The following is an 18,147-nucleotide window of genomic DNA, read 5'->3' as shown; positions in this document are numbered from 1 at the left end:
TTTTTTAGCAATAAAGCATTTTTAACTAAAAAAAAAAAAAAAAGTTACAGTAATACAAGCAGAACGGCACTGGTGCACCTCTAAGCCAAAAAAGAAAATCACTGGAAAGGTCAAAATTCACTAGACTGCTACAGCTTAGTTGAGATAACCATTAAGACCATTTTGCCTTGACTCTGGATTTAATATGAACCCTTCTATGATTTTCATTCCCTGCCTTGGATCTTGATCCTTCAAAGGAAGTGCCTAAATAGGCAAGACAAGTATTCTGGTCACTGAAAAGGAAATGTCTTTATACTTCAAACTAATCAGTTGATTTTCTAGCATGAATCAGAAAAGATTCACTAGTCTGAAAAAGAAGAAAACTATTGCTTTATTCTCAGGATTTTTTTTCCCTCCATCTCTAAGTATCCAAAATATGATCATTTTTATAACCTAAATTATATAAAGTACTTTTCCTAAGTAACACAGTAATACATACTCTGAAAAGTATGGAAAGGACTAAAAAGTATAAAGCGGGAGAAAAAGAACCACTCATAATTCTACTCCAGCAGGGCATCAACTCTATACTTCGTCATGTTCACTTCCAATTGTCTTTTTTACAGTTTTCTTTATATAATTGAAATTACTATAATGATACCTTTTATGAACAAGATAATGAACAAGATAACCATCTATTAAGTTTTTTCTATTTACCCTGCCCCATGAAGAGCTTTCCTTTTTCATAACTTCAAATTTTCTAGAAAAATCTCTCTCTAGATAAATTTTATTAATTATTCAATCCACATGTATTGAACACAAGCTATGTGAAATGTATCAAATTGGTGTCAGAGTATACATAGAAATGACAGTATGTTTAAAGAACTTAAAAAGCAGGTTGAGGAAACAATCTACCTATATGTACACAAAGAAAACATGTCAAGCAACCCCCTGCTTAATGGATTAGGTGGCAAAATAATGGGGTGCATAAGAGGGAATACCCAGGGTAGCTTAGGAGAAAGGGGGCTCATGGCTCTGACAGATAAGACTAGATAAACTCTACATGAATCATTTCATTGAATCCTCCAGTCAACCTTGTAAGGTGAGTATTATTATTATCTCCATTTCACAGTGGTGGAAACTGCAGTGTAGGGAGATTAAGTAATTTGCCTCAAAGCATAGAGCTAGTTAGTGGTGAAGCTGAGATTCAATCAAAGTCTTTCTCCAGAGCTGGACTCAGCACTGCCTTCTATGAGGTGTCCAAAAGCCCAGGGGAGTCAAAGAATAAGGGGAGACATCCAATTAAGTGTTAGCAGAAACGAAAGTATGAGCTTGTTACCTGGGGTCGGGAAGAGAGAGTAATAGGCAAGAAAGGAAAACAAATGCAATAAACATGACTATTCAATGATAGGCTTCCTAGGAGATCACCACGGGCAGGACAGGAAGGAAGACAAGGTGTCTGGACCATTCTTCAAAGATGCTCAGCACTTCGGTCCTACTGGAAGACGGCTTCCCAGGGGACCTCCTGGCTTTTTGATTTCGGACACACTGCCTCGCTTTCACCCCACCACTCGGTATAAGTTTGGGGAGAGGGGTTCCTGGAACAAAAACATTCCTCTTCATGGATGCACATGCCGGCTCACATACCTCGGTACATGCTCGCATTCACACACCTTAACCTGGAAATTTCCCCCTCACTTCTTCTGACAGTTTCCCACATGAGGACCACAGAAATGCAGACCTCACTCTCAGATATGGGAGCCCCTTGGAGAAGTTGGTTGGGGAATCGGAGGAGTCACACTGAACCCCGGGCCATCAGGCTCCCGCCATTCAGACGAGCACCTGAACCTAGGTGCGCTCTTGGCCAATGCCTTCTACAGAAAGCACCGCGCGGCCACACTCCAGCCTCACACCGCGTTCGGTCATTAGTGCAGCTGAACCGGCCTCAAGGGCTGCGGGGCCTCCGCCAGCCGCCCCTCCTTCCGCGGCTTCGACGCTGACTTCCGCTCCCTTCCCCGGGCCGCGACGCCCCAGCTGTCCCCCAGGCCGCCCGGGGACGTCCGGGAAACAGGAGTTGGCGCTCCCCTCGACGTACGCAAGCGATCACCAGCCACCTCGTACGACTTCCGCGGGCCCGACCAGAATTCCGGGGACCCAGGCGGGAGGGCGTGGCCAGGAACCCCCGCCCCGAGCCCCGCCCCCCGTGGCTTGCGTTCCCTCCCCCCACCTCCGCTCCGCCTCCACCTCTCCCCACCCCTTCCGGCTCTCCCTCTTTCCCAGCGCCCACTCTCTTCTCACTCTTACTCCCTCCCTCTTCCTTCTTACCCTCCCCTCCCTCTCTCTTTGCCATGTCCCCTCCGCCTCCTTCTCTTCCCTCCCCCGCGCCCTGCAGGGAACAGGGCACCCGGCGGAGGTGAAGACCCCTTCCCTCCCCAGGGAGCTAGAGCCGTGACACTTGAGGCCCTGGCCGCGCTGGCCGCCTGTGTCTCGGCGCTTCTGGACCCGGAATCGGCAAACACTGAGCCAGTGACACCCGCCAAACGGGTTAAAGGCGAGCAAAGGTGTTTCGAGGAGACTCTTTCGGTAAATCAAGTTTTCACGCGAATGGCTCCTCCCTTAGGGTCAGGGAAGTAAGAAGCAACATTGCAGCTCCTTAGAGAAAATGTTTGGACGCTCTCGGCCCTGAGGCATGGTGGAGAGTGGGAAAGATTTTAGGTGAAGGAGCAAAAGGCCCAGGTCAGGCCCAGCTCACCTGTGTCCTGGGCCTCTTCAAGGGGGTTTGAGCCCCTTGACGTCCCTGCAGGTGCCCTCCAGGCCCTCAAGGTGCTAGAACCATCGTCAGTGCCTTCCCCTGGTGATCCTCAAGGCTTCACTAGAAAACAGTATTTCAGATTGGGGGAGGGGATTACAACCCCAAATCCTAGGAATTTAGAGCCAACAGTCTGATGTGACCAAAAAACAAAGTGGTGTGCCCAAGGGAAAAAAAAAAAAACTTAGAAATACAGGAAGTTCGCCAGATCTGAAGTAAAAAGATTGACTTAAGCCCTGGCATTGCCTCAGGCTAGTTTTAGGCCTCGAATGAGTTACTGAAGCTCTTTGAGACCATTTCTTCATCTATAAAATGGAATAATAATCCCTACCCTCAAGGTTGTTGTGAGGAGAAACTGAGGTAATGTATGTGATAATGTAAACTATAAAATTCCATACAAATGTAAGCTATTATATCTTCTGAGATTTATGGCCCAATCTAAGGAGAAAAGAAAACAGGATAGCTTAACCCCAACTTCCAGCAAGACCACAGTGAAAGCCATATTTCCCAACACTGTTTTAGCAATACCCTGGAGGAGACTCCAGGGACCTGTGGGACTGTCACAAAATTCTTGCAAAATTGTCTTTAACTGGGATACTTGTATTTCACCATCATTTTTTAAAAGCTTACCATCTGAGAAGAGGGAATGTTATGAATCAAAGATTGGGTGTCAAGATAGTGAAAATATAGTTGAGGATTAGGAAACATTCAGTTAAGCCAAATAAACCCCGTTGTTTCTTTGTTGTTTTACTACAGAATTCCTCAGAGCCTTTGATATGTTATGCTCCAGAAAAAAAAAAAAACATTATTACTAATAGTTGTGCTAATGTTGATAGGATCCAAGTGTTTGCAGCTTGGCATCTTTGTCAGCCTTAAGCCTTTACTCAGAAAGACCCCCATCTGCCTGACAGTGGGCAATAACCAAAGCAGAGAGTCGTGCAGTGCAGAATCACGGGAACAGACTCTAGGGGCCACCACCTCATATAGTGAGCTCCTACCATAGTGCCCCTGAGATGGCTTTATAGGCCCGACGTGCCTGCCTCCACCCTGCAGACCCCTGACACATTCAACAACCTTCACCCTCACTCTTCTCAGTCACCTCGCCTTTCACCCTCTTGGACCTCAGGAACCCTAATGTTTGTCAATGGTGAACGGACATGTGCCCGTTCGTGTTAGAAGGGCTTGCTGCCAGTGTCTTCTTATTTAGAGAAAACTGCCTCCAGGAAGAGAGCCCGGTTTCTCCTCTAGGCCCTTTGCATTCCGCTCCTGTTCCCAGCCAGGCCACGGTGGATTTTTCCTCATTGAGAGGGGAGACCCCACCTAGCCATTGGCTGAGGTCACTGACCTCATGGTCACGAGAGACTTGTGGCTCCATAGATATTGTTGGTCAGGATGAGGCTAACTTGGGCATTACGTTTTACTAAAAGAAAAATAGTAAATAAATCATAATCCATATGGTTTGTGGATAAAGCAGAATCATGAGGGCTGTTCACAAATGGCTGTAGTTGAGGGAACAAGCATCCAGTGAATAACTCACCTGGCATCAAGGAGTGCCCCGAGGGTATGAGGGAGGCTGGGCATGGGAGTGGGGGACTGAGACGGGTGAGAGAAAGGGGAGGGAATCCTGTGCGTCCAGCCTGAGCCAGTGGGCCTTCCCTCACAGCATCACACCTCCACACTCTTCCCTGAGCGGAGCTTCAGCTGCACGGTAACACTAATAGTGAGAAAAGCCTAACAGTTCTTGACAAGAAAACTCACTGGGGTTTTCAGCAGGAGGGCAGGAGTTTTCATGACACTGAATCCCACAGACAGAGCAGAAGGTACCTTTGGGTATTTGACTTCACATGCTCAGAGGAGAGGGCCACGACTGTCACTCTGCAGTAATAAATTGCCAAATTAATTATCTACTAATGTCTCCTAAAAACTATCACTCTATTTCACTGTAACCTATTTATCAATAAAGACCTTCCCCCTCCCAAAAACAAGTCATTCAATAATTCGATATTTTCTCCAAGAAAATATCTCCAAATTGTCAGCAGTCTCCCGTGTGTCCTAATTATTGTGTCACTAACTGTGTTGGTTCCATTTCTTTTTTCCACAAGATGGGTCCCTCAGCATTGGCTGATCGTAGTTATCATTTTTAATGTTCAACTCTGATGGAGTCACAAAGGGTTCCCCCAAAGCCGCACACCATTTGAGCCAAATGCATCATCGCGAGATGAGTGTGAATTGAGTAATTCCGTCTCAGCCATTTGTGAACACCACAGAGGAGAAGATGTCAGCAGCACATGACTGTGATTGAAATAGTTATGAATTCAAATTCAGCTATACTCCTTCTAAGGATTATAACTGCATGTTAACCACCTATTACCTTTACATTTCATAGTTTGTACATAGTTTAATTTTTCTACCATAATTCTTGGCCTACCAATTATGGGTAAGATAACACCAAAGGAACCAGAGATTTACTCAATAATAATAATAATTACAAAAACAATAATAGCTAACAGTTAGGGCTTCCCTGGTGGCGCAGTGGTTGAGAGTCCGCCTGCCGATGCAGGGGACACGGGTTCGTGCCCCGGTCCGGGAAGATCCCACATGCCGCGGAGCGGCTGGGCCCGTGAGCCATGGCCGCTGAGCCTGCGCATCCGGAGCCTGTGCTCCGCAACGGGAGAGGCCACAACAGTGAGAGGGCCGCATACAGCAAAAAAAGAAAAAAAAAAAAAAAAAAGCTAACAGTTAACAAGTACTTACTATAGGCCCAGTTCTGAGTGCTTTGTGTATATTATTTAATCCAACAAAGACTCTATGAGATGGTTATTGTTATCCCCATTTTACAGATGAGAAACTGAGGTGCAGAGAGTTTTATTAAGGTTACATAGCTGGGCATCTGCCATGAGTCCATGCCCTTAAAACTGATTGCCCCTACCAGAAGCAGCAGCATCTTCATTATCATAAAAAAATATTTATTGAATAATTATGACAGGCAAGTGAACAGCTTCACATGCATTCTCTCATTTAATTCTCACACAAACCCCATAAGGAAGTGCGATTATTCCCCATTTTGTGGAAGAGAACACTGAGGATTACATAGTTGTGTGCCCAACTACTACGTGCCAGGGTAGGGACAATGATTCTGTCAGACTCTTTACCATTGTGAGAGTTGCCTGTAAGGAAAGGATTCTGATCCTGGCAAAGCAGCAGGCCCTAAATAAAGCCACTAGCATATCAGCAGGGAAATTTAAAATGCCCTGGAACACCCTCTGGAAAAATGGCAGATTCTATAGCTGGAGTAGCTGGGGCTGAAAATACAAAGAGACTGTGGGGCACAGAAGGTAAAGTACTGCTTAAAACAAAGCAAAACACAAAAAAGGATGAGGGCATGCCAAAAGGACACAAGAGCAAATCTGAAAGAGCTCCTAATGTCCAAAAGTGGAACAATTTGAGCAACAAAATTAATAATAATATTATTAGATTATAACTCAAAGAAAAAATAAAGATCCATGAGTCCATAGTGGTATAAATAAATGATTGAATTCATTAATAAATGAGTAGAAGAGACGAACTGTCCTCACAGAAGGATTCCAAATTATAAATGTGAAAGGAATGAGGGAAATCAGAAATTACCTTTAAAGCCCCATAGCTGTAGGCAGGATCCACTGAGGAATGTGCAAAGTAGTGGGTGAAACTTTAAGGAGAAACAGGATCTTTGTATAGCCTCAACGCATGCACCCAAAGATATTAATTAATTACTGTGGTGTGTTTAACATATACCCACAAAGGTTTGCTACTCCTTCCTCCAGAGAAGGAGCTTAATTTCTTTCCCCTTGAGTGTGGGCTGGATTTAGTGACATACTGGTAACAAGGTTATGGAAAAGAAAATTAGTAACTTTATAGTGGCAAAAGCTGGCAGATACCACCTTAACTAAGTGACCAAGGTTCATATCATCTGTAATATGTCATGCTCATATCATGAGCCCCCTGATATGATGTCATGAGAAAGGCACTTTGCCTTTGGGGTCTTCTTCCCAAATATTCATAACCCCAGTCTAGTCATGAGAAAACATCAAACCCAAGACCAAATTAAAAGACATTCTACAAAACTCCTGACCAATGCTCTCCAAAAGTGTCAAGGTCGTGAAAGACAAGGGAAGTCTGAGAAGCTGTCACAGATTGGAGAAAATTGAGACAGGACAAGTAAATCCTACGTGGTATCCTGGATTTGATTCTAGAACAGAAAAAGTCAGATATTAGCAGGAAAACTGGTGAAATCTGAACAAAGTCTAGTTAATAGTCCCCTGTCAATGCTAGTTTCTCAGTTTTGATAAGTATATCATGATATGTAAGGTATTAACAGTAGGGGAAGTTGGATGAAGGGCTGAAGGGACCCCTATGTGATGGCTTCAGGGAGGGGAGTGCCCAGAGGTTGAGGACTGGGTCGAGGCTGTCGATAATCCCTTGCACCTGTAAGTTGCTTTGTGACTGTTAGTGCTTCTAGATGTTCTCTCCTCAGACTGGAACAACTCACCCAGTTTCAGGATTTTCTCTATTGGCTTTTGAAAGCTTGGAGGAAGATGTGTGGAAACAGGTAGCCAGATTAGGGAGTACAGAGTGGGCATGGAGAAAGCTTGGGTTGATGGCAAAAACTAAGAAAATCAGAATACAGTATGGACTTCAATTAATAATATATCATTATTGGTTCATTAATTGTAACAAATGTGCCATGCTAACAGAAGAGAGTAATAATAAGGGTAGTTGTTGGGGGGGTGAGGATAATATGGGAACTCTCTGTGCTATTTTCTCAATTTTTCTGGAAAATTAAAACTATTCTCAAAAAATAGAGCCTATTTAAAATGAAAACTTAAAAATTGCCCTGCCTGGGCTTCCCTGGTGGCGCAGTGGTTAAGAATCTGCCTGCCAATGCAGGGGACAAGGGTTCGAGCCCTGTTCCGGGAAGATCCCACATGCCGTGGAGCAACTAAGCCCGTGTGCCACAACTACTGAGCCTGTGCTCTAGAGCCCACAAGCCACAACTACTGAGCCCAAGTGTCACAACTACTGAAGCCCACGCACCTAGTGCCCGTGCTCCACAACAAGAGAAGCCACCGCAATGAGAAGCCCGCACACCACAACGAAGAGTAGCCCCCACTCACCACAACCAGAGAAAGCCCACACACAGCAATGAAGACCCAACGCACCCAAAAATAAAAAAAAAATTAAAAAAATTGCCCTGCCTGTGCTCCTAAGGTAAACAGAGCATGAAGATTCACCGAAGGTTCAGCAGAGCTGCCCTGGTTTGGCTCCAAGGACTTGTGACGGTGCCACAGAGAGGATGGGACAAGTGGCAGAAGAACCACAGAGATGATAGATGGACGTGGAGGAGAGGACACAATTAGTCATAAGCAAACAGGGAAAGGAGGGCTGGTGGGAGAGCAAATGAAGGACACCCTGCGCTTCAGGGGATCTGTTTTACATGGCTGCCCTGACCCATAATTCATCCCTCTTACCTGCTCCTCTTCCTCTTGCACCTGCTGCCTTTACTAGATACTCCGTTTGCCCCTTCAGATTCCCTCTCCATCCTTTTCCGCCCTGCTCTGTGCCCCAGGGGACTCCCCGCCTGTGGCCTCTCTGGGCCAGGTTACAGCTCCTCCCCACAGCTCTCACTGGGTTCTGGTGATCGCCTCTCCTCTCGGCCCGTCCAGCCTAGGTGTGGGTGTGCTGGGTAATTCTGGGGTCCGGCACCATTCCTTGCTGGTTTCCTTGAAGTGAGCCCACATCTTGGTAAATCCTCCCTTTATTAAACTCTTCTCAGTTACTCAATTGAATGCATCATCTGTTTCCTGCTGAGACCACAACTGATGTGTTTATTGTCTATTGTTTATCCTGCCCTTTAGAACAGAAACTCCACGAGGGCAGAGATTTTGTATGCTTCCTTCACTGCTGTGAAGAAAATATTTGTTGAGTAAATGAGTGAGTGTTCATTTTATCCTTACTGTAATTACTAAGCTGCATGTGGCTACGGAGCCCTTGAAATGCGGCTGGTGCGACTGAAAAACAATTTTAAATTTTATTTAATTCTAACAGCCACACATGGCTAGTGGCTACAGTGCTGGTCTAAGGAGACTTCCTGAGCTCAAAGCAATTGTCTGACTACTGAGGTCCACTCTGCCCCAACAGGGGCTGAACAAGAGTAATTCAAGGGCCTTGGCTGATTCCTTTGCCCTGGGTAACTGCAGCGCTGGGCTTTCCGGCGTTCTCTCTAGGCTGGCAAACTTGGGAACGTAGGTCTTGCTTTTATATATTTACATTTTTATTTCCTTGCAAACTTTCTGTTCCTTGGATAATAGAGTTATAGTGTGCTCAACAAGCCCTTGCAAACTTGCAGCTTACAAAAGAGCTCTGGCCCCTAGCCAAGGGAGTCTCCAGCTGCTGACTGACCCTGCCTGGAAAGTCAACTTGGAAGAGATGCAAATGTCCTAATCCTCTTCCAAACCACTCTAAGTAGGTTTTATCCAGTGACCTGTAAAACCAAATTAGTAAAGGGACACTTTAATTCCAGCTCATTAGAGAGCTTCTAAAATCTTTGAGAAAGCCAACACAGCAAATTTCTGTGCTGGGGGCTGAGAAACCCATCCCGGATTCAGAAGCAAAATGTCTTTGCTTTCCCATGGTTTCTCTTACATTATTCAGCATACAGAAAATATTTTCCGAGGCTTTCACAAGATCCCCGGTGAAGGTGGGAAGCAGTTCTCCAAAAGGAGACAAATATGGTGGCCCAGCGAGGTCAAGTGATTTTCCCCAAGTTCTGCCACGTTTGATCCCAATTCTGGTCTCCTTACTCTCGTACAGGGAACATTTGCACCGTTCTGATTATTACCCAGGAGCTGGCTTATTGCACAATATCAGGAAATAGTCCATATGAAAGCCTGGCCCACAGAGCGTACATGTTCTGCTTTTTATTCTGCAGCTTTTTTGTAAAGTGTGTTTTCCTTTCCCATAATGTCATCTGGAAGCAATCCCTCCCAACAGCTGGATCTGCTTTCACAATTGGTAAACATGTAAAATGGAAGGCAGGGGAAGATGCTGAGTGTCACTAGAGAGCCTTTTCCCCACCCGCTTGGCTCACGTTCTGAGGCTTATCTTGGGTCTCTGCACAAGCCTCATCAAAACCGAGAATGTCTTCAAACAAGCGACCCACCCTGCACTCCCTCCTTCAGAGAGTCAGCATGTTCTTTGGGGGAGAAATTTTCTGAATACTTTGCAGATAAAATGGATCAGATGCAGACCAGATTCCAGCTGCCAGGATCTCTGTGCTACATGTGGGGGCCAGCAAAGCAGCATCCCCCCAAAGTTCCCACTGTCCTGGTTACAGTCAGAATGTCTGGGGTCCCCCGGGGAGCCTGTCTGAGAGCAGAGTGCTCCCAGCGCCGTGGTCACCAAAGCCAATAAAGGGAAGACAAGAGCCCAAAGAGCGCTAAGTGGGTCATCAAAGAAGATATGAATGTCCCCCAAATGCGCTCGGCAGGAACATTTCCACACAGACACGAGCAGAGAGGCAGCCCAGTGCTCTGGAATGGCCTAGGCCCGGGGCACAGCTGTCATCTGGGTGTTGGCTCACACCTCTCCACTCTGTTCACCAGCATGTCTAGCTCTGGTCCAAGAGGTCCAGAGGCACACTTAACGCTGCAATACCGCACTAGAGGACAAAGCTCAGGCTCCAGGCACTTCCTGCTCTCATGTAAGAAATGCTATTCTTTGGATCAAAGTTTCACATCTAGGGGAAATCAGCCTAGCATAAGGCTGAACTCTCAGAGGGAGCACGAGAGTATGCCAGTGACAAGGCAGCTGTACGAAGATGTAAGAGAGGGCCTGTGTGACCCGGCCCAGCTGCATGGATGACCTCAACTCGGTGCTGGCCAGTTTTGGGGTGGGTGAGGGGCTTCCTTCCAAGCACCGCTAACCCTCTAGGTAGCCAGGGCCCCGAACCCCATGAAGGAGCTTCCCTGCGTTGTGGGCCTTTGACTGCAAAGTTCTCCCGGCAGCTATGGGCGTCCCTTCCACTGAACACACAAGAGGAGAGTCAGGGGCAGTGCTCACCAGAGGACCCCGAGGAGGGTGGCTGCCTAGCCCCTCAGCACAAGCCGCAGAGGGAGCCCCTCTGCCTGGACCCTCAGTGTGTGGAGCGCTCCCCCCTCAGTTCTGCTTCTATCCTGGGGTCCCTCTTCTCTCTCCCTCCTCCAGCTTCCTCCTCTTCCTCCTCTAGGTGGAAGCTGTATCTTGTCTGGAGCCAGGGACAGAAACTGCATCATACATTTCCCCAAATCTCATGGTCTCATACCTGGAATTTTGAAAATCTGCGATTCTGGTTCCGTGACAGGGCTGATACCTTCAAATCGTGGTCACTCTGATCTGGTCAACTGAACTGCTCCAGAGGGGCCTCAGAGTACACTTGGAAAGAGTCACAGAAGCCTAGGACAGAGGGGTGGGTGGTAAGAACAACCCACTGGTTAGTGCTGCAGAATGATCCTCTAAATTAAAGCAACAGAAGAGAAATAACAACCAAATGCAACTGTGCACCTGGTTTGGATCCCGATTCAAACAAACCAATTATAAGAAGACATTTGGGGATAATCAGGAAGATTTGCATTTGGATTGGGTATGTCTACAGCCATACCACCTTGAATGTGCCTGATCTCGAATCTGGACTGGGTATTAGAAAATACTTAAGAATTTATTGTTAATTTTGATATGTGTGATAATGGTGCTATGGTTATTCTATAAGAAAATGTCCTCGTCTCTTCAAAAGCATATACTGCATATTCAGGGGTGAAATACAATGTCTGGGATTTATTTTTTATTTTTTGGGGAATTTATTTTAAAATACTTAAGCAAAGAAAAAACTGATGAAGCAAATTGGCATTTTAGGCCATTTTGACTGCTGTAGCAAATACCATAGACTGGGTGGATTATAAACATTTATATCTCATATAAATGTTTTTACCTCATAGTTCTGGAGGCTGAAATTGGATTATAAGCATTTATAAGATATAAATGGATTATAAGCATTTATATCTCATAGTTCTGGAGGCTGAAAGTCTAAGATCAAGGTGCTGGCAGATTTGATGTCTGATGAGAGCCCCCTTCCTGGTTTATAAATGACTGTCCTCTCACTTAACCTCACACTGTGGAAGAGGTGAGGGAGTTCTCTGGGTTCTCTTTTATAAGGGCACTAATCCCATTCATGAGGGCTCCACCCTCATGACCTAATCACCTCCCAAAGGCCCCACCTCCTAATATCATCACAGTGGGGATTAGGTTTCAACACATGACTTGGGATGGGACACAAACATTCAGTCTATAGCATATAGCAAGGTGTTAATGTTTAAATTTAGATGATGGGTATAGGGGAGTCTTTTTTTTTTTTTTTTTTTTAGTAAAATGAGTTTTAAGTTTTTAATGGCTGCATAGTAGTCTATCACATGGTGGAAGAGGAGTTTTTTTTAATTGTATTTTTTAAATTAATTTTTAGAATTGAGATGTAATTGAAATATTACATTGTGTAAGTTTAAGATGTACAACTTGAGATTCTTTGTACTTTTATGTATGTTGAAAATTTTCTTATAATAAAAAGTTTAAAATAGACACTATTTTATCGCAACAACTCACAGAACCAAACACCTATTTACCAACCTTGATGGTGGCTGAATTCTGCACTAAGTTTCTTAATCCGATGGTCAAACCAGGAGTCAGGTCTCAGGTATAATGGGGAGATGACAGAGAGGGGCCAGTGGAAGATGACCCTTATAAGCTTTGACCAGGGGTTGTAGCATACCTCCCAGCTCGTCTGCCAGGTCAGAAGTGGAGGGAGCTTGTCTCCCAGGACAAATGCAGCCTCCTTCGCTCCAGCTCCTGCTGGCTTTTAGGGCTGTGGTTTCCTTCCGTGTGTGCTGCATTGCTACATGAGCAGTTTGGGGCCTGCAGGAGGGAAAGTAGGACACAGATCATAAGCCACTGGAACCACAAAGTAAAGTTCTGGTTGTTCCAGCTTCAGATGGCTCTTGCTGCCCTCACTCCCAACATTCCACACCATCCCATCAGTGTGCTGACTGTCGTCCTGCGCTGACTCCCTCACAGACTTGTATTCAGGAATAATCTTCTGCCTGTCTCCTCTCCTCCAGGGGCAAAGGGGGTGAGGCCTCTACTTAGAAGAGTCAAAGCAGATGTGACACTTACTCTCTTCCTAGCTCTGGCCCTTGCCACCTTCCCAGCTTCTACCTTCCCATTCCAGGTTAGTCTACAATCTTTAGCCTTAACCTGGTCTTGGGAAGGAGATGCTTCTTTGCTAGTTTCTGATCTCCTCTTTCTGGCTGAAATGCAGTCCTTTCTAGAAAACCATCTTTTTCCTCCTGCTCTGAAATATGCTGGATATTCTATTTTCCTTTAAGTCCCGAGTAAAAGGTGAGTGCATTTTCCTGGTGCCGGGCCATGCCTGGTCCTTTCTGGGTCCCCGCCCCAGACCCAGCCCTCCTGAGTAGAAAAAGGCCTGCCCGTGTAGAGGTGGTGCCTAGAGAGTGCTGTTGCCGAGAACCTGCCCAAGCTGTTGCTAACACATGTTATAAGGAAGACTACTCTCACAGAAACAAAAAATACATTCTACTTTGTGAGACTCAATATGTGATATTCCTACAACATTTTAAATAGGTTCTCTCATTTTCCTTTTTTCCATTCTAGTGGTTTCCATCTTTGTCTCAATTATAATAAGTTCACGAGAACTTATACACTTTCGTTTTTCAAATTTCTGCTCATTTTTAGTGAATAATAAGGGTACTGACACTACACAAATGGGGCTGGTGTGACATCACGCAATAGCTCAGACATTTCACTTGTCGGTGGGTACATGAAAGTCCAAATTCAGTCTACAAAAGGTGATTGGGGAAGGACAATGGATAAAGTTGTAAGCCATTCAAAGCCAAATATACAAAAGTTGAAAATGTTGCCCCATTTTCAGCCCAGTCCCAACTAGAATATAAGCACCTTGCAGGCAGGAATGTTATCCATTTTGTACAGAGCAGTATCCCAGTGTCTAGAACAGGGTCTGCCACATGGTAGATGCTTAATACTTACTGGATGCATGAACGATCTGTGCTTTGGAATTCTTGTAGCCACCTGTCACATGCTACCATTACTATTACCATTATGTCATCATAATTCAAGATGGAAAGTTTCTCGGAAGCAGAAGTAAATCTTTCTGATTCATAACACCTACATCATCCATAATTAGGATTCAATAACTGTCCATTGAACAGATGGAAATATGTTCTATTGGGAACTAGCTAGTGATTAAATAATTTAAAAACAAAATCCCACATAGGTCATGAGAAAAGCCACGGGCCATGCTATAGAAATGAACAGTTGCTGGAACCCCAGAAGTTTCTAACGTACTGAGTGCCAGGGAAGTAAATTTCCTGCCCCAGAAATCTGGCGAAAGAATTCACTCGAGGATTTAAGTCTCAGAAAAAAAGACCGAGGGAAGGAAGCAGAGAAGGGGAGGTCTTTTCCAGGGCCGATAGATTAAGGGTATTTAGATACCACTTAAGAAAGGAACCAGATGCCAGCCAGGTTTGCGCTTCAGTTTAACCACATTCCCTGCAAAACTTGCTTATGGGAAGATCAGAAGCTCTGGCGATCATTACTGAAGAGGATTCAGAGAAATTATCGCCTACTCCCAGTTGAAGAGAGAACAAGTCCTGGTCTTTTTTTGGTGTCAACCTCTACTGAAATGTGCTGTTGTCAAATCAAAAAGGGGACAGATCTGGAATTTTACAACTCTGATGAAAGTGAAATAAAAGGAAATCTGTATCATCTTGATCAAAGCGTGTGCCACCTGAGTCGGCTCCCTGTCTCGTCCCTTGGCCTTGGTGACTCTCCTGTGCTGGAGGTTAAGGATTTGTTAAAGAAGATGGGTTTTGATTAAGTGTCACATTTAGTGTGATGCGACATGCTCTTTATCATTGCAAGGGAAGGCTGGGGGCCAGGAGGAGCTTTACAGCTAGTTCCCAATATAAATTAGGAGTCTTGGGGAATGGGTGCTTTGCAGTTGGCCTTGATCTTTCTATGGCCCAGTAGATGTGTGTATGTGAGAGCGTGCACACATGTGTGTGCGTGCATGCATGTGTGTGTGTGCTTGGAGAGATGGCAGAAAAGTCAGTTTCCAGGTGCCTGCGCTAATAAGCTGGTTACCCCTCTTGGAGTCTGACTTGCAATTGTAACACAAGGCTCCAGCTCTAAATTTGTCCACCTTCTTGATGTACCGGGCAAAGGTCTTCTGTGCCTTTCCTCCTTTGGAATTTCAGTGTTGCTTAGGGAAATCTCAAAGCCTTCACTCATTCCTCTTGGGGACCATGGCATGAATTTGAAGATGGAGAAGCAGGAGGAAGGATTCCAAGTGCTGCATGCCATTTCTAACCAGAGGCCATGGGTAATGGCTCCCCCAGTTTCACCTAGAAAAAGGAGAGTAGGCAGAGCTAAAGCTGCCTCTCTCCAAATCTAAGATTGTGCAACACACCTTCAGATTCTGATTCTGCTTAGTAAGGAGCAGTGAGAACACAAAGAAAATGGGGGCACAGAAAATCCTCAGACTGATGGAGAGGGCTCATGGGGTGGGGGACACAGGGGGTGGGGATCTAGGAAAATCTCCCGAAAGGGGCCACTCCCACCCAAAGGCACTCCACCTCCAGATTCATCTTCCTAAAATATTACCGGCATCAAGTACCTTCCCTGCTCAGAACCCATTCCATAGTCCTTCGCTTCCCTCCCACTGTCTATGAAAGAAAATCCACACCTCTTATCCTGGTATTTGATGTCACACACCCTGGGTACCACCAAATCGGTCTACTCACTGCTTCCCAAATGATTTCCTTCCTCCTCTCTTCCAGCATTTTTGCTCATGTTGCTCCCCTACCTGGTTGTCTCCCCTGTTTCTCCTATGGAAAGCCTGCCCATCTTCCAAGGCTTGGCAAAAGCCCTTCCCGTTTTATGAAGGAGTCACAGCCACCTGGGAGAACTCCCTTGTTTTTATTCCAAAAATATGAATGGAGGGCCTGCTAGATGCCCACAAGTGCTCTAGGCACCTGGAATAAGTCAGAGGACAAAATAAAGATGGCTGCCTTCAAGGAGCTTGCCATATAGTAGTCAGGGGGGAAATGTGCAGCAAACACTAAAGATATTGCATAAGTAGTATTACTGGCTTAGTGGCTATGACAGTTGCTATGGACAGTTGCTAGTGACCGTTGCTATGGAAAAAAAGAACAAAATAGAGCAGGGAAAGGGAGATAGGAGCCCCTGCAGTTTGGGGGCGGGGGCCAGCTGCAGTATTACAGGATGGTCACAGTAGGTCTTACTGTGATGGTGGAAGACTCGAGGGAGGAGAGAAGTTAGCTAGGGAGACGCCACAAGGGAGGGTTCTAGGCAATGGGCACATCTAGCGCGAAGGCCCCCAGGCAGGGCCACCCAGTCTCCAGGAGGGATGGAGGGCCCCTGCTTCCTCTTCACTTTCTAGGTGGTTCTGCAGGCCATATGGCTCTGGAAGAGTGTCTGTAGACAAAGGAAATGTAGGAAAATCCATAATGTCAAATATTGAACAGAAAGGCCCGCAGTGTTTGTTGTGGCCAATTCTGCATTAAGGAAGGAGACAGCAAAGCAATGGAGAGGTGCTTCAGTTTTCATTGATAGGTTCAGAGGTAATTTTTTTTTAATTCGAAAAAAATTATTTATTTCTGCTCCTTTCTTACTGTTGAGGAAAGAGTCTTAGATACACGTCTGAAGTCATGTACTACCACCCACTGTTTAAAGGCAAAGCACCATAGGTAAAGTTGATCAGCCATCCAGGGTTCTCAGCATATGGGATCTTGCTTCCTGATTTTACCTTTATTTCTGAAAATCAGAAATGGCATCTCCAAAAAACGTTAAGGGCGTTGTTAGAAAGATCATTGTATTTAGTAGCATAGTTGTAGAAATGGAGCCTATTTTCTTGAAGAAACAAAAAACTAAGAACATGCCAGTTAACATCATCAGTATGTCACCATAGGTCAGCAGGACAAAAATACTGTGATAAGCTTATCTCTTCCATACGCAGAAAGCATTCTAGTCCAAGCTTTAATGTTTCCTATCTTTTCACAGATGCTTCTTTTTCTGCTGCTTTTCATTCTTTCCCACATTTCATGTTAGAGGATTGATACAGCCTTTAAAACTTCATTAACAGGAGCAAATCCATTATCCACTGATTTCTTCTCAAAAGGCAGGCTAACATTCAGATAGCCCGGCAGTTTCATTCTCATGAATACTCTAGCCATGAAAAACTCAATAGGACACAAATCCAACGAATAGAACAAGAAATCTATTGAGTGTTGGAACGTTTGCTGCATTGGATCGGCCCAGGATTGTGAAACCTAAACCTCCCATTGTAAACAGGAAGCTGTCTGCGGTCCTTCATAGTATATCGTCCATTTGCTCTGTAGGCCAAGAAACCGGCAGGCCTCCGAGGCCCATGTTCATCAGTCACGGAGCCAACACTGGGAGGTTCCACAGTGATGTCATCAATTAATCCTCTGGTGATGAGACGTAAAATACCAGTGCGCAGGCTGCTGTGGCCAGGAACCCAGGGCGGCTTCTTTAGCTCAAGTTGGGACATCGGAGTACTAAGCATGGGACTCAGGACAAAGTCTCCATGTTTTTGGCAGCAGAAGCAGCTCTCAAACCCTACACACCACCCAAAACCAGCTAAGATAATTTTTAAAAGACATTAAAATTAGAAACATATTAACTGGCAATCGCTTCTTGATAACAAACACATTCGTGAAATTGCAAGCCACCCTTCATTATACAGTCGCTTGCTGTCTCCTTGATCCCTCGCTGACTCACTAGTTCCCCTGCAGTTTGGCCGGGGCCCTCATCACAGACACTGCTCTGAGCCTTTCTAATACCTTCTCCTAGGGACACTCTTCCAGCCCCACTTGCTGGAAGCATTACTTGGAGGTAATCCGGCGTTGTGATGGAGTCTGGAGCGGAGTCCCCGAGTCTTCACTTCCTTCCTCTATGTCTTTGGGCAACTCAGCCTATCTGTGCCTCAGTTCACACATCTATAGAAAGGGGTTTATCCTAACATTGTCCTGCAGCTCACTTGAGATAATCCACACAAAACACAGGGCTGGGGCCTGGCACACAGTCGACCCACACGAGAGCTCAGCGCTGTAACCGGCCTCCCGCCTGGGCTTCATGCCTCCTGTTACAGCTTTCTTCCTCTTTCTGCTGGAACCACTCAGACTTCACAGCCCCTGCTCTCTTTATCACGTTCCTGCCCACCC

The 18,147-nt window shown here is 45.5% G+C and overlaps 1 pseudogene; it reads right to left on the bottom strand.

The window, feature by feature from the left end:
• Positions 1 to 17,007: 17,007 nt before the first annotated feature.
• On the bottom strand, positions 17,008 to 17,524 carry LOC132428736 (oligosaccharyltransferase complex subunit OSTC pseudogene; annotated as a pseudogene).
• Positions 17,525 to 18,147: the final 623 nt, after the last annotated feature.

The sequence above is a fragment of the Delphinus delphis genome, chromosome 7, assembly GCF_949987515.2.
Source record: "Delphinus delphis chromosome 7, mDelDel1.2, whole genome shotgun sequence".
Classification (NCBI taxonomy): Eukaryota; Metazoa; Chordata; class Mammalia; order Artiodactyla; family Delphinidae; genus Delphinus; species Delphinus delphis.
The sequence above is the reverse complement of the archived record's forward strand: the minus strand, read 5'-3'. Positions and strand labels throughout refer to the sequence as shown.